Source organism: Anser cygnoides, chromosome 8 (assembly GCF_040182565.1).
Source record: "Anser cygnoides isolate HZ-2024a breed goose chromosome 8, Taihu_goose_T2T_genome, whole genome shotgun sequence".
In the NCBI taxonomy this organism is placed as follows: Eukaryota; Metazoa; Chordata; class Aves; order Anseriformes; family Anatidae; genus Anser; species Anser cygnoides.
Window position 1 is genome coordinate 20,031,669 of NC_089880.1, and position 23,098 is coordinate 20,054,766.

Genomic DNA, 23,098 nt, shown 5'->3' on the forward strand with positions numbered 1-23,098 from the left:
AATGGGTTCATCCAATATCAGCTAGGTAGTGAACTTTGAAGCAGAGTCCACTGTAATAATAGTAAAGTTTAATGATGCATAGCTTTGTGAGACTGACAAATTCCCAGCCAAAGTATTGATTCCTGGAGAATTTATGAAGCACAGGCTCTATTCTATGTCATTATGGTCCATTTTTGGCTGAAAGAATCATGTAAAATAGATTTTTAAATGAGTGGTAATAGCCAGACATAAAGAAGGTATTGATGTGTGTCATGAAGGGTGAAATAGCATGCCAGGTAAAGGCATATAACAAATTGAAAACAACAGTGCTGAAACTCCTACAAATGTAAATTTGTTTTTAGTTTTAATCAAACCTTTGTTTCAGTAAGTACAAATTTTGCCACAGAACTGAAAAAAAAAAACCCTACTCTTTTAAAAAATGTAATTATTTACAGTTTGATTTCATGCTTCACTTTGGAATGTGTCTATAAAATGCATATCTCACTTACAGACATGTTAATCAATATGAATTGTGTACTACATTACAACAAAACTACATCTGAGATTATTAGGGAAAAATCAAATGCACATAGTTCTGCTTACTCGAGCAATATGTGAAAATTAATAGCTTGAACCTCTGCAGAACTGGCTAGTAGGAGACAGGACACTTTTTTTTTTTTTTTTAAGTAAGGAGAGTTTCAATAATACTATCTGAGGTATTTTTCGATAAAGTAGAACCAAATTACTGCACAGACAACACTTGAAACAGGAATAAAATGAGAACACAGAAACTGATAAAAAGATGGGGAAAGAGAATTGTTGATTGGATTACTGGGGCTTTACAGAAAAGTAACACTGCATTTTAATTGCATTCTAACAACCTCTTTTTGATCTAAAAAGAGGTCACCTAGGTCTAACAATGCAAGGGACCTTCGTAGTCCAGACGTAAATATATCTCCCACACACCCAGAAGTGCCCTGAGAATTAGCTAAATCCTCCTCAGAGCAGCTGCTTTTCAACAATTCAGGAGTTTATCAGACTAAAAAAAAAAAAAAAAAAAAAAAAAAAAAAAGTAGCTGGCAGGAAAAAAGGCTGACAGTCTCAATAGGCTCTTCTGTGGCCTAGTGGGGCTGAAGAACTCTTCAAGGCCTTAGTCAACACCGAACAGAGGGCTCTGAACTGGCACACTCATCTGCACCACAAACAAGCAGTAAAGCCCGGAGAGAGGTCATTCTTTGCATAAATGGTTTTCCCAGGCAGAACGCAGGCGGATTCAAAGCAAGGAGGATGAATCCAGGTGCAAGGTTAGAACAGAAGGACTTTCAGGCTCAGAGAAACAGGGAAAAAATAAAGTTCCCACCTGTAATATAATCTAATAGTAGCACTATCTGCTTCTCTGTTCCAGTTCAAATCCCTCTCTGTTTTGTTCTTCTGTATGTTCGTTAGGGTTTATAAAAGCAGTCATCATGTCTCAAATGCAGCATGTTTGTCTGAGGTCTAAATTTCCAGCTCCTGTTTTTACAATAGTTTCAAGAATCAGTTTGCGTGCACTGTAAGCATGTATGATAGTGATTTCACAGTCTTATTTTTTGTTATATTTGTTATTCATTTTAAAATTAAGTTTTCACAGGCCATCTCGTCTTAATTTGTACCTCTTTGCCAATTACCAGTGTAAGACAGGCTTTTAAAGTTGCTGTAATATAACTTTCATGTGTTAATGTGCAAACGTATAGTATACCTAAGTGTACATAATTATGGTACCTGACTGCAGCGAATCAACTTTACTAAAACAAACTGTCCTTTTATCAACTACATTAACTGCTGAAAAGGGTAAAATAAGTCTATTTAATGGCATATTAGATTCAGTAAATAAGCTATTCCACAATTACTAGCTCACTTGATGACAGGCGTCCAAAGAACCACCTTTGATCACTGTCAAGGCCCCACAAAATCATATGAACTATGATAAATACCTATAATTAACAGCATGAAGTTATTTCTGACCTACAGCAAAGGGATGACATCATATACAGCAGAATTTTCAGGCTGTTTGCTTACTGATCTGTGTGGTTCGTTTGTGCTTTAAGTTTTCTGGACTGATTTTCTAAACTTCATGCGTGCGTCTACATGTACAAAAAGAAATCTGTAGCATAGTCTTAATTTTCTCGTATAATTACTGCAATTTGCACATGCAATTCTGCTACCTTTGCAATGTTACCGTCCAGTTTTACACCTAACTGGTCCCAGGAAAAACAACTGAACGCTCAAATTAAATGCACAGTACTGAGCTAGTTGTATATTCCTAGATCTTTGTTGTCAGCATAGGTCTACAACATGTTTTGTATTACAACAGAGAAATACTGTAGCTGGCAAAATCAAAACCTATTCCATGTTCCTCACATGCCCCAAGTTTCACTAAGAAAATGCTGTGGGACCTTATCCTTCCCAGACTAAGCTAACTCGGATACAACAGTTCAAGCAAGCAGACAGTTCATACACATCAATAGTCTGTGGATGTAAAACTTCATGTCACTTATTTGTGTGTATGGGCTTCCAGTTATTTTTATGCAAACCCAGCTTCACTGGAGTTATCATAGATTCATATTTCTGTAAATAATATCAAGGTCCATATAATTTTAAATCACACTGTAATGCATTAAAAACTACTTTCCTGGTCCTTGATATATATATATATAGAGAGAGAGAGGGGGTTACAGACTGAAAAGTACATACAGCTAGAATCAGAACATCCTAAAGAAAAATTACAGCCTCTCTGAACATCAGCTGATGGCCCAGCACAGGGTGCATTGGAAAATCCTCCTGACTGTGTATGTAGCAAGTAGAGCAGTAATTTCAGCAAGAGAAGCAGTCAGAAAAAAAGGCATGGTTTCAAGGCATCAGTAAAAAGAAACGGCTATTTAAAGATGCCAGTGTTGAAAACAAAAAATATTTAAATATTTCTTTGTCTTTGTAAAGCTGTTACTTTAAAACAGCATCTCACTGTTAACCTAGGAAATGTCCCTCCAAGTTTCCATCACTCTATATTTCACACCTGGCCTTAAATGAGCAGCGCCCTGAGTCACTGCACCAGAACATCAATCTTTCACTTCCACTTCGTGCTCAGCCAGACTTTGGGGCTGGACCGATGCAGTGCAACCTTGAAACCCTCTACCCTTCACCACGGTCTTGTCACTCAGTAGCACCAAGGCAGCACAATGGGGCCTGAACATGCTCGCTCCTTGTTGTTACAGCTGGTGTTGCAAACGCAAGGCCTGAATAAAGGGTGGCTGGCTGGGAACTCCTTCCTACAAAACAAATTTTGTTGAGTATGTTGGGTCACTGATTTCATTCATGTTGTATTAGGTTTAGGAGAGAACAAAAATGACCTTCACTGAACAGAGCTGCTTTTAGCTGCAGCTACAAATCAAGGCCACTGAGCAAAGGTATAATTCCTAGAGCTGCCAAAGAGGGGAATGCTGTGCATCTCCCAGGCAAATACAGCCTTTTTTAAAGAAAGATTTCTTTCCATCCAGATTCAGAATTGCACAATATTAGCTTCAGTAGAACAGTATTATGTAGTGTTCTCTTTGATATATGTTTACTTCACATTATTTGAAACTACTTTTGTGGAAATAATGTAAAATAATGTTTCCCAATGGATAAACTGTTACTGTCATGAATGGATATAAGCACACTGCTTTCTGAAGGAAGAGCAGGTCACAGCTTACCTAGCACGATTCATCACAGAGGTTAAAGAGAATGATTGCTTTCTTCATGACCAGCTTTGCCCTGTTATTTGTCATATATACTGCTCTCACCAAACTGGAATGCAAGATCTAGATGCTGCTATAATGAGATCTTCTCTGATTATATCACTGTATAAAACTATAGCCTGAGAGACAGACAGGATGTACGACACAGCACAGCTGATCCTCCAATCCTTTTACAATGTTTAAGCTATGTACAACCATAGCAAATATCTGTTAGGTGTTTTGAATGTGAAGACCTGTGTAGAATGTTCTGCATAAAGGACAGAAAAGTCGAATGTGAGACATCTAGCCCATTTTTGTTTTGCTATCGAGTCATAAAGGTACAGGCTATAAACTGCCAAAAATAAAAAAGCAATCATAACTGTAAAAGCAATAGAGTAAATATAACAAATAATATTTTATAATACCATAAATCTAGCATAAACTTAGGCTACCTACCAACTTATGTGAAACAAATTAACAAAATTAATTTGAAATTAATTTTTATATATTTTCTGAAGTGTGTTGAACTCAGGCTCTGTACTGAGTCTGAGACAGTAATTTCGGAATATACAAAGATTACTTTTTTCTTTATATTTCACTGTAAATTCTTTATATCCCTAATGTGTGGAACTGTAGCAACAATAGACAATAAACTACTGAGATTGGATATTCCAGGATATGTATATTCCTGAAAGGTACACACTCAGAGCACTGTATAAACATTCACTCAAAGCATGTGTATGTACATATGCATGCAAAGTAACACAGGTACACAATATTCTGAAATATAATACAAAATTCTTAAAAACTTTGTATTTAAAAATAAAGTCTGATCACCACCACTTTAAAGCTATTTATGTGAAAGAGAGCATTCTGTTTTCTCTGACAAGTGGAGCACTTGCACGTGCAGGGTTCTCAGTTCTGTTTCTTCATCTTTAGTTCAGTACAATCTCTAACTTTTATTTTATTTATGAAGCTATATTCCACATATACCCTTCTGCATAAAGAATACCAGCTACATTCCTTCACCGATATCTGTATCTATATGTCAATACAATAGCTTTGTAATGAATGTGTTCTAGGACGTGTATGTGTTATGGGGGCCAATTATCTTGTCAAATGGAAGACATACTGAAGAGAAAAAGAGTGCAAATTGCACTCGATAGCCTTAAAAGCAGTACTCTGCTTCTAACATCTTACACATACCGCTGGAAATGGTCCAAAATGAACTCTTCCCTGAGGTCTGCATTTTGTGCACGATAAGGAATAATCAGTCTCATGTTATATAAATGCAGGTGACAGCCTATATGCTACAATAATGCAGATATAAACCAAAGTGATGATACAAAACCCTCTATTAGATGTAGATTAATGTCACTAAACGTTATTTTCCAAAGGTCATGGTCTCCAGCATACTTCTGTGTTTGGCAAAGCTACATTATTGATAAAAAAGCTCCCACTCAAATATTATCGAAGATGTACTACACTGCTTGACTTGTATATTTTTTTTCTCAAAGATAACGTTATGTCAGTCTGTCTGCAAATCTAATGCATTAGTTTCTGTTACTAACCACTCAAATATATTTAGGCCTTAAGAAAAATATAAATAAATCTTAACAGAGCACACACTGATAAAGTTTATTAATGACTAGAACAAGCTTTTCAAATGTAACACTAAGTATATCCATTCTTAGGAAAGGATGGATTACATGAATCAAAAAATGTGCCAGACCAGTGCAAATAGCAGACTTGGTTTGCAGGGCTCCACCCACCGTCATTCCCTCTGCCATATGTTTCACACTTGTCTTTCTTTGGCCACGAACAAGGCTGTGAACATCCTTCTCCATAACACGGATCTCCCGGACAAAAGACAACAAGTGCATACCATAACACCTCCAGGTGTGAGACGGACTGAAGGCATGCCAAGCTCTCAGTTACTCACTTCCAATCAAGCAGCTGCATCTCAGTTCCCAGGGCACAGCTGCCTGAGAAGCCAGCACAGCTCTCCCACTGTTCCTGTTCCTATAAGCAATACCTGTCCCTTATCTCCACCTAGGACATTAGGTACATCCAAGATCAGGACAAGTCAGAAGGGAGGGATTTAATTCTTATCTGTTTGAAAACTACTGCAGTAATTTACCAGTGTAAGAGGCATCTTTTTGATACCTTCCTGTTCCTCATTCCTTGGAACTGTAAACTTCTCTGAAGTGGCTAAGAAGCTTCTTTTTAATTCTGTGCTCCCTGTCTCTGCTTTGTACATGACTACAATTAAGAACTATGGTCTCACATCAGCTAGATAGGAGTGCTGCTGCCTCAGTTCAAGACCAAGGTAGGCAGCCTGATATCCCACAGACTGTGAGCAGCAGGGAACTTGCAGAGTTTCATGTGAGAGGTCAGTGTATCCCTGCAAAACAGGCTTAGGAGTCTCATCAAGGAAATATTCATAGTTACTGTCAGTTATCAGTGTCACTGCAAGTTTAGTTGTTGTCAGGGCATTCAGAGTTTCTATGTGGGTGACTTCTAATTGCTGTTGCATCAGAACGAATAAACAATTCTTAAGCAAAGAACTGTGATCGCATATGGACAAATATTACTGAGTACTGATTGCAGCACTCTCCCTTGTGCATTTGTATCTATAGAAGGATTCTATTTGTTTTATATTAAACATTATCAGTAACCCCCCTTTTTGAATCTACAGGGAATAAACAGAGCATTTGAAATTACTGAAGTTTCATTACTTGTTACTTCATTACTTTCATTACTTGTGGACACCAGTAAGTCCACAAGTCTGATGTACGTTCTTCAGCAAATAACCCTGATAGGAGTAGTTCAAATTAATTATTTTAATAAACAAATTTGAACTTCAATTTGATATTTTGTGTGTGTGGCCTCTTCTTACATTGACACTAAAGAAAAAAATGAGGTTTTTGGAGCCTGACTATCTGCTGAATCTTTTACTTCTCAGCATTTATCTTAAAATTTTTCAAGGTTTTCTCTTACCATGTTAGCTAGAATAATATGTACTAAGAGGTTTAGACCTAGAAATCAAAATCAAAAGAATGTCAAACATTTTACTAAAATTTATAATTTTTGTCAATATGATGATAGAATGGGAAAGATTGGTTTAAAAACATATTGTAAAAAGTAGAAGTGAAAGTAAAGAGTTAGGAAATACCACTGTGAAACAGCAAAATGAATTCCTCTGAAGATATCTTACTCAGTTTTTTCTTTATTTGTCCCAGCCAGCTTCCTGACCAGAGCAGTTACTCTGACAGAAAAGTGAAATTCAGGCTTCTTAAGCAGTGTATTCACAACTACACTATATCTAGTATTGCGCTGGTCTCAAAACCTTTCAGTGGACTGCATTCATCTCTGCACATGGATGTATAGCTAGGGAAAACCAGATTTAATCTTGAATTCACATGCATCCATTAAAAAAAAAATCTTAAAAACTAAGCCTGACCATTTAGAGCTTTAGAACCTGATTTTAGCCATCTTTTGGAAAGGCTTTACTTTGATGATGGATGCAAAGATCCAGAAAAGCAGTTTTAAATAATTGATGGGTGTGGGATAGAGTGATATTATCCAAGAGGAAGGCTTCACAGTCTAGTTTAGGAATGAGTCAGCCCAACTGAAGCCAAACAGACTACACAAACTCCACCTTAGTGACTAAGGCTTCTTTGTAAATTCTGCTAGTGTTAAGTTTTCCACTGTAATTACATCTCTTCTTCAAATAAACAATATGATGCTCATCTAAAATAAATTGATGTGTTGTTTCATCTAGTGCATTTGGATCTGGAGTAGTCTCCTTGAGGAAGCAACTGTTGCTGCTTGACTTGAGCAGACCATATTTCTTCAATGGTGGTAAAGATGAAATGTTCTGCCTACAACATCCTGGCACAGCCTCTACTGTTAGGGTAAAAAGAAAATGCAAACCTGAAGGACAACTCCCTTTTTTTTTGCACCTATGAACAATAAAATGTATTGCTGGCTGTGATGATATTTCTTCATTCCTCACAGAGCAGCAGTACTTAATACCTCCTGACAATTACAAAAACGAGTAAGTCAGGATTGTCCTGAACTGGATTGTGCTGACATAGAGCTGAGGATAAATTTGGCCTTGATGAGTCTCTCTTTTCTCAACAGTTCACATTGTTTTTATTCAGTTTGTGTGTGTGTGTGTGTGTCTCTTTTTCTTTTTTTTGCTTAATCACACCAGGGATTATTTTGATTCCTATAAGCTGAGCCGGAGAGATCCAACAAAATGAAAATTATTTTTTGGTGTACTGACTGCTATTTGTGTGTTGCATATTGGTACTCATTCCTATACCCTCTTTCACTAAGACTATGACCCTGAACAGTCCTCCAGTGTTTCCTGTATTTCCAGCATCCCTACCATCAACATCCATTTCCAGGGCCATTAAATCAGTCATTAAAATTTGCTCTTAGCTATATCTTACGGCACAAGCACACACTGAATACGGCCTTTGCTTAAAAGGACACAGGACACTGGAGAACTACAAGCCTACATATGATTTCTTTAACTATCTAGTTTTGATCAGGAATTTGGCCAAAAAAAATCATTGGCCACAGTTCAAAGCCACTGGTCAAAAAATACAGGCAAGTAAAGCCTTTGAGTTCTGCACAGAGTGGGTCTCATTCTCATTTCCTGTTACCGTGTTTCACATACTCTTGGTAAGGAAAATACAGTTAAAACATTAATTTCTTCATGGGAAATGGTAGTTCAACTTCACTTAACTTTCCTGCTTGGTATTTTTCTGGTTTTATTTGTTGTTGATGGTGGTTGTGTGTGTGTGCGTATGCACCTAATCTTTGTAATATTTCAGAAAATCTTTCCAATCCTTCTGGTCTCCTTTAGTGAGCATCTGGTTAAGTCATTCTAGGGCTCACCTGTGTTGTATTAAACTTGACATACTACAGAGTCTTGGGAAGTGGCAGCCAAAACATGAACCATCAAAACCATCACAGCAATAGCTATTTCTATTTTATGTAATTTAGAAAACATCAGAGATAATTAAAGAACAACAACAACCCTACCCCTCCCCCCCACAAAATGGCTTGTAACAGGCAGTAACTTTTCCTCCCCTCACAAGTCCAGAAAAGAAAAATCACCTTTGAAAGTCCTCTTTAGCAGCCTTTTGTGGTTACTCGAAATTATAAATCATGGACCGCCCAGCAAACATATATATGCTTCTTTTCATAATGTCTGATTCAACAATCTGTGATCTGGCAAATCTCCCACTTACTTCAATGTACTTTTACCTATGCAAAGTCCAAGTAAAGAGTGCAGAATACAGCCCATAAGCTTTAAAAGTACAATAAGTACCTTTGAGAAGGATAATCTTTCTCTCCTTATATACCCAGTGCCAAGTTGGACCTGGCACCGACAGGGTTTTTGCTATTAGCAGACAATGGGGACTAGGTTAAAAATAGTGTAGCCACGAGAAAGCAGTGATTCTGATTAAGTAAATTCCATTGAACTCTTTCTAGTAAGCATTATTCAGGTCATGAATGCTAATTTGTCCTGCAGGGGGCTGTGGGTAATTACCCAGAAAAACTATCAGCTTTATTGAGTTGCTACAAAATAGTATTACTGAATGGAATGCACTGTAAAGGGAGACAACCTTGACATATATGCCTCTAGAAGTAAGCAGTCTTTTTCTGAAGATACCATAACCTGGTCCAAAATCATAGTGACTTTGGATTAGGGTATGTTTGAGGCTGCTTTTATGTTTCTATTAAATAAAATTAACATGCAAAATTATGCATCAGAGAAGCGCCACTATGACACCTAGAGCAAATTTAGCGTTCTGCATATTTAAAGTTGTGTAGAATCAGAACCATCTTAAAAAATGAAGCAAATGTGGCACAATGGCTGCATTCCAGCAGTCATACAGAACTGCTGACATTACTAAAATCTAGATAATTTAGTCCCATATGGGAATCCATACCACAATTATATTGTCCCTGTTCCGACACAGTCCTGATTTTGCACTTCTTTAAGCCTCGCTTTTTATAATTTTAATTCCCTCCACCAATAAAGCAATTTGCATTCACATAGCCTTCTTTGCTAAGTGAGAGTGAAGAAGAAATCTGTTACACGACCTTGGTCTTTTTTTGCAGTTGATTACAAGGAAACAAACTCTTCAGCTAAACTGTTCTCTCATCTGTTTTTAATTGATGCAGAACATTGCACTACAAACTATAGGAGAAAACTAAACAAGTAGCACAGCATGGCAGGTGACAATTCACTTTCATTTAAAGAATGAAAGCATGAGGTAAACCTTCCTGCATGGGAAGATTCAGAGCATATATACTGGAAGTTTTCCCAGATATATACGTAATACTTGTTGCTCACCTTACATATTAAACGTCAAGGAACTACAAAGCATCTCCATGGCATCTTGCAGCTCTGTAAGCAGTAGCCTGACTTGTTGGATTCCACTGTACAAACAGAGCAGAATCAATCTGTTGATTCTGACAACTCTTTGACCACCTATCTGAGATTTTGGGCATCTGGTCAGAACTAATGCTATGATCGCTCTTCTGGGTGTCCAAAGATCCATCACGTTACTGGTAGAAGTAACACAGTCCTGTCAGAAGAGTTGGAATGTGTAGGTACGTCTAAAGGAATGGCAAGAGTAAAAACAGTAGTGTAGAAGAAGAAATTTCCTACAGCTATAAATACTGACTGTATTGGAGTCAATTAAAATAATCTTCCTTTAGATTGAACTCTTAAAACAAATTGCCAGTCAGCCAGGACAACCCCCGGGTGCTATTATGCTGGGCCCTGCACAGACAGCCGGGCTCCTCGGCCAAAGGACGCACAAGCTGAGGCTGACAGTCCTGCTCAGGTTCTCTTCTGTCAGAGCTGGGACCAACTTCACTATCATTTGATAAATCTATGCCAATTAATACTCATTGATGATATGGCCCTTATCCTAAACATTTAATAGCAATAATTAATTCCAGATAAATAGCTCTTTAAGTACACTCCACATAGCAGCGATACGAATCAGGTTTTGTTTGCCACTATTTTGACAGTCTTAGGTACTGTGACAGAACAAAAACAGCATGTGAAGAGTACCATGATATTAAAGAATGTGTATATTTTTTTAATTAAAGAACTGAAAAATTATCCCTATGATTCTGCTTAATTTCTGGCAGTGCTGGACAAGGAATTTGTTAAACATGTAAGACTGTGGTGGATGTTTTTGGAAAGTTTCAATAAAAATGAAGAAACAAGCGACAATAGTTGCTTACTATTTTAATAAATGGACTGACTCTCCATTTTTTATATTTCCCCATCTCTTGTTTTCACTCTCCAATTACTTTTTTTCTTTTACATAGGCTCCAAACAAACACATTTCCCTTTACTCAACAGAAGATTAACATTCCCACAGAATCAGTGCTGTTGAGATTGGCTACTGTAATTTATTTGAAGGATTGATTTCATTTTCAAAACATTGGAACAACAATGTTTGTCAGTAAAATAAAATATTGAACATAACTTTGAGTCAGACATGATATTAATTAATAATATTTTTCAGTATCTCACTTTCCATAAAAGATATGAAGTATGAAAACAAGATTCATACATTTTGCTGGAAAAGGCTAATTTTTGTTCCGGGTACTTGAATGCTGACAGTTAAGTTTTCCATTTGTTATTCTTTCAGTTCAATTAAAAATAAACTTTATTATTGCTTTTTAAAAAGATTATATTTTCCTGGTTTAATTTGTCAAATAAACAGATTGATTCTCACAATGAACTGTTTTAAAAGTGTTCTGAAAAAAATCGCTGCCTATGAACAAAGACAACTAAATAACTGTGAATCTAAAGTGTCCTTATGTACTAAAAATTAAATACATAAAAATATTTCTCATTCTTTTTGCACCTCAACAATGACAAAGCCAAACAACAAATGCCCTAAGGTGATGTGATTATTGGTAATTCTCACTTTTCAGTGTCACCATACCCCAAAAGCAATCATATTTCAGCTGCAAGTTTTTCTGTTGTCATTGTATTTTGTTTTAAATTAATGAGATCAAAAATGCATATCCACCTCTGATTTATATTCTTCAAAATATCATATTATCTCTTGTGCTTCTTTTTAAAGAGAAAATGAATACCATATGTATTAATGACAAATCCTAGCTATGAAGAGTGGGAACAAATGTGTTTGTAAGATTACCCCCCTTTGTTTCCAGAAAGTTTTCCAATAACTCTTTTTCTCTCTTGGAGTACATGTGAAGTATACTTTCCTCTGTTTTCATCTGACACATAGGCTCTCCTAAATACAATTATTATGGCATGTTTTACTTTCACATTAATATTAATTTCCCAAACAAAGATAGTACTGCCAGAGTGCATAAAATTAATGTAACTATTAGGTCATTAGTCACTACCATGTGCTCAGTCTAAAGAGGGCAGGAAGCATTAATCTGAGTGTATTACATGGAATTGTTGTTCATCTTAAGGAAAAGGTTAAAAGAAACCTTTTATTTCAATAGGGACATTAACATAAAGAAAACATAAACACACTTAGAGCAACCCCAACAAACTCTAAAATTCTGTTTTTCTTCAGGCTGTGAAAGACTGAGAGCTATTTCTCATCATTCCTGAATGTGCTCCGTTGTAGAAAGAGCCTAACAAGGATTAAAAAGGCTGTCCTATGCATGCACTTTGCTAAATCCCTGCATGCCATTCTGGGGTGACTGTACTGTCTGAACAAGTTCTCCCTGTTTGCATGTAAGAAATAGCTGGCTCAAACAATTCATCTGATCAGTGAGGCTCAGCCAGAGAGTGTGCCAGTCCAACTATATGCAGCCTAATACTCTTCCCATGAATGACAGTTAAAAAGGGCTTTCTTGCTTGAATGGTCCTCCATAGGATGTGGAAATAGGCTCAGTTGGGGAAAGGAGGCAGGGAAGGAGGGAAACTAGTACCAAACTTCTCTCACTAGGTCCTTCTGGCTGTCTGGTTTTTACTGCAGTGCAAGCAGATAGGAGATTTACAGTAAGTTCATATAAAACTGTCAAAAAGCTACTCATTCTGCAATTGTTACAAAGCAGTCATCTGAATGGGGCAGGAGGTCAATGTATTTGCATGATGGCAATAGGACAATGAAAGAAACGTATGGGGGAGGGGATCCTTACTTCCTCTTGTGCACTCTACCCTTTCTTTCCCCCCCACACACCCTGTCACGTGCATGTTTCGTCTCAGCGATCTCCCATGAAATAGAGACAACATGGATGGAGCAGAGGAAAGGGCTGCATGGTGCTTGAGGATGGAGCAATGGCAGCAGGTGGGAGGAAAACTAACATTCTGCCGTGTTAAAACCACTCACTGCTGGGTGTTCACCGGTTCTGTTTTCGAGAACATGTGCATCGTCACCTACTTCTCATGTGTTTAATCATTTTGAAAAATCAGAATGTAAAATGCCAGAAGCTCTGCTAAGTGTTGTAACCAAAAAATAGCTTGGGTAATAATTATTCCACTAAGGCAGAGGGGAGAAAGAGAGGCATTTTTCCATTACAATTCTAAGAATTGTGGATGGAACTTCACACGACAGGTACAATAAGCATACATGTATACTGGTCCAACTGGACTGAATACATAAATCCAGATTAATTCCACTGAGCTCAATCATTATATATTAGTATATTCAGGAGACTCTAGTTATTAACATCAAGATCTGAAACTAATTGCAAACTAATTTGTTTTTACATTTCACATGAATATTTCACCTTCTAAAGGTTATGTCAGTAGGAAATAAATGAGGGAACCCTGTTTACTAAATGCCAGGTGAGACAAAGACTGTCTCAGCAAGAGTTTCCATGTATTGCCCCACCAATGAACTCATTCCTTGGCTGGAGGGACACTCATCTGTAAAAGTAAAAGTTTAACAAGTCTCCCAACCAACTGGCCTCTAACCCTTTTTCCTTTGAAAGGGTAGAGTAAGCCTGAGGATTGTCAAGTGTATACACGTAAAGCAGCTTTCAAATTATTTACAGGCCAGGTAGAAAGCAGGCAGCTGTAATGGGAATTCCCCATTATTGTCTCACAGAATACATTTCTACTTTCCCACTGGAACCTCTTCTCAGTGACAAATGACTCACTCTTCATGCTCACTCAGTTCTGACCTCACCTGAACACATCAATTGCACCAAATACTGCAAAGCTTTCCTAGTTTTGTGATGTGGTAAAATTTCAGAGAGCTCAACTGTCTTCACTTAAAAGAAGAGGTGATGATGTTCCAGAGACCTGAAAGGCAAGTGACAGATGCTTTATCCAGCATGACATCCTGCCCTTGGAATCAGTGTATTGCGATTTGCCCATTTTATGAGTTATGCTACATCCTCTGTGCCTGTTTTTATAATTTGACAATTGTGCAATGTGATCCAGATATTATTTCATGACATTTCTGTAAGGGTTTCTTCTTTGCTTAGAGACTTTTTTTTCAGTCTGTCTAATGCTGAAATTTCTACTCCAGGTTTCATGTAGATGTAAAAGATACACATGAGCAAAATAATACTTATTCTTACCCTTTCAGAATCAGTGAGGCATACTGCGCCTGGCCTTTTCACAAACAGAGAGAATGACAATTCACTAGAAAAAAGTTTGCTAAATAAATTTCCATAGTTCTATTACTTCTCTTCCATTCTGCAGTCAGACTACAATCTCCCATCTACAAGACCTATGCTTCGGGAAGAAATATATGGCAGCTCAGAGCTTGAAAGAGCCATGGAGAAATTCCAAACAATCTCTGGATGCATTAGCTGCCAAGGAGGTCCATGTTGTCATGAGAGACATCTTAGGCCTCCCACAGTCCTTGGGTTGTGGGAGAATGACTTTCTGTGGGCTATTCATTTGAAGATCCTGTTGCGACTGTCATTAGATGCCCCATTAAAATTAAGACAACTCTGATTTTTTAGTGATTTATACTGATTAAAGAGCAGAAACCCTAACTTCCTCTCTGTGTGATCTGCCAACAATTGCACAAGCCCACACTATGTGCTCTGGTCACTGTAGGAACCTCAGGAGGTTGCTGGGTCCAGATGGCTCAGTTTATCACAGTGCACTGTTAAGTCTCTTAAAGGAGCTGCATACCATCTGGGCTGATTTAAAGCCAAAAGGAAATGTGTTGGATCCTATGGAAAAAGGCCTTGCACACTGCCCTAGTAGTCTTTGTCTATCATCTACCTCTTCCCCTGACCAAGGTATGGGTAAGAAACTTCATGGGGAGGTGGGATTACCGGTTCTTAGTGAAATAAAGGTACTAATAGTAAACGACCAGGTAATATTATTTCTCTTTCAATCCATACATTTCTCTTTTATTAATCACTTTTCACAACTGATTAAGGGAGAACACAGCAAAAGAACAGACGCAAGATTTGTTTCAATCCCTGCCAGGGAATCCAGAACATTTGTGACTTTGCAGAATCACAATAAGTGTAATTAATTTTTCCAGTAAGCAATTGATGGCTTTTTCTGTGTATGTATACATAGACATATTTACAATTTAAAATGACAGTGAGAATACTAAATGAACATCATCACTTACTATTTCATTTTTGCAGCATGTTTGCTACCACCTCAAAAATGCTACAGCTTGGACAGCTGCACTTTTCTTCAGCCTAGCCAGAAAGCCTATTGAGTCAGTCTCAGCTGTGCAAGAATCAGGAGCAGCTGAGTTTAAATACACATGCAAGTGGCTTCAAAATTTTGTGAATCACTTTATATTTTTAAACTCTCCCTTCTCATAATTTGAGTCATTAAGAAGTATGTGATCACTCATTCCAACAAATAATTTTATTTGACATCGTATCAAATGCACAGCACAGGCTCATGTGATCATGCATGTGAATCACAGCATTTATACTGCCTAAGGCATACGAACACCAAGAAGCAGTCTAGACTCAGCTGATTAAGCTGTAGTATGAAACAACACCTCAGTAGTCAAGGGTATGACAGCCAACAGTGGTTTATTGGACCAAGGGGTATAGCATTATAATTTACTTCTCTAATATGTGTCATGTTCTCTCTTATTGTTTCCCCTTATAGAGTGAAATATGAAGGTAAGATTGCTGCACAGTTTCATGTGTTACGTCCCTCCAAAATTAGAGAGTAACAAACTGTCTTTATTAGCCAGTACATTTGGTATAGTGCCATAAATCACTGAAAGTGCAGGTGAACATCTAGTGTTTTAAAAAGTCAAGAAAAACCAAAAGACTTCATGTATCTGCCTGAAGCAATTTTTGAGCTACTGTAGAGCTAAACAAAGTCTTAGATTTTCTAGCCCTTTCTATTTTATTGTATGTTTCTAGCCATTAGTTTTTCCCCATTGACAGGAAATCCAGTATTTATAGAGTCTGACTCAAGGCAAATATTTTAAAAGTCTTTATTTTTTTTTCCTTCCCAAAACATAACTATATGGACCAAAACATTTTTTTTTTTTTTTTACTGTGCCTGCTTTTCTTTGAAAATGGGAATTTGCAGCCTTCTTCCAGAAGAACACAGTATTGGTCACAGACAATTTATAAAAAATAACTTGTTTGTTTATGAAGCAAACACATGTAACACTGATGAAATTATTAATGTCACAGTGTTAACTTTCTTCTCATAAATATAGTTTAACAGTGCTGACATCGCAATTACAGTCAAATGTTCCGGTTCTTTGCTTATTTGCTTGATCTGTCAGTCTACTGTGGGGGGAGACAAATTGGGGTGGGCATTTGACAATGCACAAAAGAGATATAAAACTATTCTGATTAAATCTCGATGAAAGATTTAACGACTCTGAACACTTGCCAGATTTTTTGGACATGGCATTTTAAAGCAACGCTAATAAAGTATTCTACTCGTCACAGGTTTAAGAACATATAGGGTAAAAATAGTGTATGTAGATCACAGACTGGTGTGTTGTTGCTTCAGAACTGACAGATTAATAGCTTCATTCATACTGCATAGACATACAGTACAGTGATCTGAATTATGTATTTTCATGGATAAAAAACTATACTATATCTTTTGCATACTCAGGAGACAAACCCTCAGTGAATGAATCCTCTGACAAAACTTTGTCATTGATATCAGCACAAGAACATCACAGATTTGACTAAGTTGCCAAGGGAAAAAAAAAAATCCACGACTTTCACATTGAACCATTCATGTAAGAAGACTATATCCCAGGTAAATTTTGAACAGACTGACTCCATACATTTCACAGTCAGACAATTAGTGAAAAACAGAGCTGCGATTTCCATCACTTTAAAGTGCATGACAAAATTTCTACTGACTTCAGCTGTGTAGGACTGGGTCCTTACTATGTATTTTGGCACATAAGCACAGAAGCAGATGAAGGGGCATGAGTGAAAACTACTTGGTTGTGTTCCTAAGGCTGATCAAAGATCTTGTCTGTCCTCTATACAAAATCATAGAAATGGAAAGCACAAATTGTTTACCATGAATTTTACATGGAATCTACCAAACCGTGGCATTAAAGTTGCTAGATATTAAAATGGATATACTGTACAAAATACAATAATAATACTATACAAAATATTCATCTACTTGTAGTCACAAAGTGAGAAAAGAGACATGTAAAATTTACTATTTCTTAATCCAGAAACTGTAAACAATGACATAAAATGTAGGGGTAATAGAGCACCAAACTTCCCATTTCTAGAAGTATGTTCTATATTTATAATACAAAATGTGTAGTGAAACCTGTTCAGCTGCTCGGTTTTTATATCAGCTGAGGATTTGATCTAAAATTTCTCTTCTAGTAAGATTTTTTTTTTGTACTGATATTTTTGTAAAAGAATAAGACCCAAATAGAGAGTTTGGCCCTTTCATTTACAATTGATGAGATGTATTGAAACTGAAACTCAGGAATGACACATTTGAGAAGTCTCTAATAGACATATGTTTACCTTCTGAACAAATGAGAGCATTGTGTTTGCTTTCTGTTTCATTAGATCTGAAGGCTGAAAAAAGTCTCATATGCTCACAATGAAAACATATTTTGATTTATGATTTGCCAGATTTCAGTGATGACTTCTTCCAAAGGAGAGAGAAATACTTTGTATGGGCCTCATAAAATATTTAGATAGCATAGAACAAAAACAGAGAACCATAAAAATGCAATTCTCACAGTTTAGGGAAACAAATTAAATTGAAAAAAAAATCTTAAAAAGATATTCCTTCATTATTCTGCTTTTACATGAACCACAGGCACCTATTAAAACTGATAGGAAATGGCGAGCTGTGGAAAACCTAGAAACTAAGACCTTTTTGTTGACATTATCCTGATTAGATACACTGAAATAATAACAACTGTCTGCTCCAACAAACTGTTATTACCTACATCTTCCTGCACATTCTTTTCAAATTTGCAATAGGTACATTTTTCTGGTTTTCTTTTATGTATAAAAATCAACATGATTATATACTTTTCAGATGTGATGAATGGGTACTAGTGATTTCTAAGTCCTCCTTCCAGCAAGTACTTAAGCGTACATACAACTTCGGCACAGCGAACTATCTCAATCAAAGTCAACGTGTTTGGCAGAGCAGTGTGTAAAATGTTAACCTTACAAAAGATCCTCTAAATTTACTGCCAAATCCTGACCTTAACTTCAGTGGTAAAACTCCAGCTGACAATGGTAAGAGCAGAATCAGGCCCCTGCAGCTCAGGTTTCTAAGGTTTTCTCTCCCTTCCTTCCCCCTCCTTCCACAACAGCTTGAATTCCTGTATTCTGATTAAGATAGATGGAGTATTTGCATCCTATCCATATTCATAATCCTCCTTTTCAGTGTCAACCCAAAATACCACATTTGTTGCCCAGGCAGACACATGCAATGTCTTCAGAAGGTTTTGCATAGATGGATAAGGACACATCCCTTTTCAAATTTTGCAGAATAGGTGGCCACTAGGTGAATTCATGCTGTTAAAGTGCTAAGAGACCAGAACAAAACCCATGTCTTTTGTGTGTGACAGAAACTGTAATTAATGATTTCTCCCCTTTTTGCTAAAAAGAAAAGGGAGATGTGCTGTTGACAGGCATTTTATTAATGGTTTCTACCATCTTAGTATACATAAAAGGCATTATTGGTTGCACTGCTAGTTTAAAAGATTTTTTTTTTTTTTTTTGAGGAAATGTAGATGTTTCTTGGATGAAAAATGAAGGCAATCTGTCCACCGCCACTGAAAGTTTGGGTTTCAATAATAAAATTGAAACTATTGTGACAGATCCTATTGTATCCTTTAACCATCTGCCTCCTGCTGGCACAATCAATGATGGCGTCTGCAGGGACACGGTCACCCTTACCTAGTCTTTCTCTTATTTCAGCAACAAAACCTGTCAATACCATGTCTCATGGCTGCTTTTCTAAGGAGATTTATCAACCATCTAGGTGATGGTGCTTATTTTAGTGACTGTTGGTCTGTTGTTGTATTGGGAACCAATAGGAGATAAATATTCAGTTTGACACACAAAAAATTAGACATGCATTTTCCAGTTGCAACAATGGCAGCTGACTGCCTAATCCAGAGGCCACAGCAGCAGCGATTTGCTTTTAGACCTTGTCTATGCTACGGAATTAAAGAGAATGGGACGCAATCTAGCATTACTTTCTGAACTATATTAAGCAGGAGAATGGGACAATCCTGTACACAGTTCTTGAATTTGTGCTTCTTTTCCTCCAAAACGGTAAAATAATTTTGAAATATTCCAAGTGAAATGCTGAAAATAAGAGGCCAAATCCTAATTTCCTACACATGAAAGGAAGCAGCTTGGCTGTTCAGACAGTGCTATGCTCATTTACACTGGCTAATGGGCTTCCCATTGCTTATGGACAGACAAGAAAACCGACATTTGTCTAGGTTAGTACTCTTCTGCAACACTTTAAGAAAAATGTTTTGCTTTGCCACTGATTTGTGAACAAGTTAATAACTTCTGTGAACCAACAAGGAAATGGACATTTACCACATGCGTTTACAATAATGCAATCAGAAAACATGTCGGGGAAGGGATTTACAGCAGTTTACACACCCCTCTCCAGACAGAAACAGCCAAGCAGCAGAAGGTTCTCCGTATATTTTTTTTTGCAGGCTGGCCGATATCTTAATTTTAAACACAGAACTTTTTTTGTGGCTATTCAGTTCAGCATTACAACTGACAGGAGTGTTAAATGTAGCTGTATTAGTTAATTAATAAAACATCCGTCTTTCCTCGAAGCAAACCTGTGATTCTTAATGCAGCTTTTCAAACTTCATTTCTAAACGTCCTGGAAAATCTATGTTTCGGGAAGCAGCTGGAAATGCACTGTTTGCACTCTGATCTATACCAGCAGCCATTCATTTTCTCTGGGAATTTTTATGTAAGCTCCCTTATTGGGAATATGCTAATGACATCCGCCATGATTACTGATTTTCTTTGAATCGTTATTCCTCTGTGGGCAAAGCAATCAGAAAGGGAGAACAGGAGATTTACTTCTTGCTTGTGTGCCTTCTTCAACCATCTGCTCTATCCTGATTCATTTGAATAAGATCTGCAGTTTTAGATTCTTTACTCTGGCATTCTGAAGCGTTTTAAAGCTTAAAAGGAGTTAATAGTTATCTATCAGTGTCACAGCCCTGGTACCGTGATGCATTCTAAGAGCAAGTTTGCCTTCCAATGGTTTACAGGGCCAGATTAATTTTATTAAAGTAAAAAATTACAATGTTCTTTAACAGCTTCATTATTTCAGACAAGTCTTTTGTGAGCACATTTATTATCTGGAGCGTGGAGTATAAAAGCTGAAAGAAAGGGAACTAATTTATAAAGCAAGAACATTTTTAAAATGGAAATTGTTAATTTACTACCCCCCCCCCCCGTATATGGAAAAAACAGAGGGCAAAATTGTGATCAATTTGCTGAAAATACAACCTTGTGAAAAGCACTCCAGTTACTGAATTCTTGTACCTGTTCTTTTACCTGGGTGAATTTTTGTAGTACATTTACACAAGGTCATTTCGATTAAAACAAAGGTGCTATTTAGCTGTATCAAAATTCAATTAAATTTTTCTCTCGAAGTACTGGCCCTATATAACAAGTTTCCCATGCACCGTGATAATGATGCGCGTGCTTATTTTTTTTGAACAGGATGCCAGCTTTCTGTGGTTTTACACGTACACACCAGGTTTAAAACAGCACTGGTAATTGCCAAAAGACCATTTTCTACAACAGTAGTGGAAAATAAGCAAGATGACATTGTAGTAAGACAGAACTAAGCACAGACAAATGCAGAGGGAGCAGTTGGAGAATTGCACTGAATATCTGAGTGCAGTCTTTTCACAAGAAAGTAACCTTTAAAACATTAGTGAAAACTAGTATTTGAGAATCCAAAGCATCTTTACCATATTTGTTTCAAAAATACTGTTAATGAACACTGAAATAGAACTTCTCTAATCAGGTTGGTGGAGTAACCTCGTTCATAATGCCTTTATATAAAAGTAGAGACAATCTTTAGAATAGCAAGCAGTATAAAATGATCTCCAAAGCATAACTCATTTGGCTAATTTTGAAACTAGAAATCTTAAATGAATACATAACTGGTTTGGGGTCCTATTTATTAAAACAGAAGGGTTTGTCAGTTCCCTTAGCATGGCCACTGACATTAAAACCTTAACCTAATGTTTTACTAATTTTTTTTTTAAGTAGTCTTTTCTGGCAGACCCTGTTGATTAGCATTCTGATTTCTCCTTGTCTTTTAAAAAACAGAATGACAACACAAAAGACTGAAATGGCAGTGACCTCCCTGCTAGAATTAGTTATCGGGAGCCACTTTCTATCAACTAACTTCAGCTCTTTTCAGAGCTCTCAGAAAGAGAGCTGTGACTTGTGTGAAGAAAGAGTAGTTATTTAAGAAAGGGTTTGCCTGTTCTCATTCAAAAGCAGGGAATTTACAAACACACTTTGTGTTTGCTTTTAATTAGAGGTGCAACTAAACTGACCCATAAATTACAGGGCTCACTGCATTTGTGACTTGGTTATCCTGGAGATGAGAAACGGCGACTACAGTTTCTCTTGGTTTAAAGATCTATCAATCTTTGAATTCCCTATTCCATATCTCACTAGAGGACTGGAAATCCAGTTTTAATTTTTATGGTGGTTTTTATAATCAGTATGAACATGGTTCCATAAACTTCAAGGAATGGTCTCAACCTTATTTGGACTTTGATGTATTGTACAAAGCAAATGGTTCTGAGAAACATGGATAAAAGTAGAAAAGCGGAATTCTATTTTAATCTTTCATGACACAAAATTCTTAACATCAAGGCAAAGATAAGCAGGTAGCCAATGAAACACTGAGAAGAAATCATAGGAACAGCAGTGCTATATTTCAGAACAGCACAGACACCTCACAATTTTTCTGCTCAGGTGCGTTACACAAAATACATATAATGCAATACTACATTCTTCTAATTGAGAAGCATTTTCTCTTCTCTTGCATTTATATTTCTCTTTCTTCCCAATGAAAGCATGCCTTATTGCTAAAACTTTGTGCGATACAGCTTGCTCATTTCATGGTTAAAGCCACTCACCACATGAAGCTCTGGCTCTTTAAGTACACAGCCTCACAGTGCAGTAGGAATATTTTAATCTCCTCTTCAATGTGTCTCGGTAGTCTTAACCATTTTAAGGCCCTTTACTTCTACTAAAATGCCAACAACCTGATTACCTATCAAGCAAGAAGGTTCTGAAAAACAGAGCACAAAATGCTAGTCCCTCTTGAAAAGCTGAGAGGAAAGAGCTTTGCAGGGGAGGTACCATGTTTGTTCTTGACAGAGGATTGCAGAATGTCTCCAGCCGAAAGGGACAGCAACACCACCAGGTAACAGGGCCAACCCACATTAACAGCAAACAAATCCAGGAGGGTCTGCCAGTTATATTTATTCCCACCACAAACGCCACACCTCCATTTCTGCAATGAAAACAGTACAGAGTTCAGCTCTCGGGTACCTGGGGAGAAATGCAAAACATCCCTGTGCTAGCTCTCCATGGGCTGCTTTACAACAAAGTCAGTAAACAGCAAACTTTCAGCCCTTGTTAAAGTGCCCAACTCATGAACATGCCATTTATAGTAGGCACTTTACATAGTCCTAATTACATGAATGTTTGAGACCACCAAGATCTTTACAATTAACTCAAGCATATGAAACGCCAGTAATGAAGATGAGACTTCAATTGCTTTTTATCCAGTTTTGCTGCATGTCTATTAAATATATAAATAATTTACCTTCCTCTATATATTTAAAAAAAGGCTGAGACTGTAGACCTAAGCTGCTAGTAAATCCTGC

At 37.1% G+C, this 23,098-nt stretch overlaps 1 protein-coding gene across 1 annotated transcript in view; it reads right to left on the reverse strand.

The window, feature by feature from the left end:
* Positions 1-23,098, reverse strand: part of ADGRL2 (adhesion G protein-coupled receptor L2) — a 386,104-nt gene that overhangs the window by 265,424 nt on the left and 97,582 nt on the right. The gene's annotated exons all lie outside the window — the stretch shown is intronic.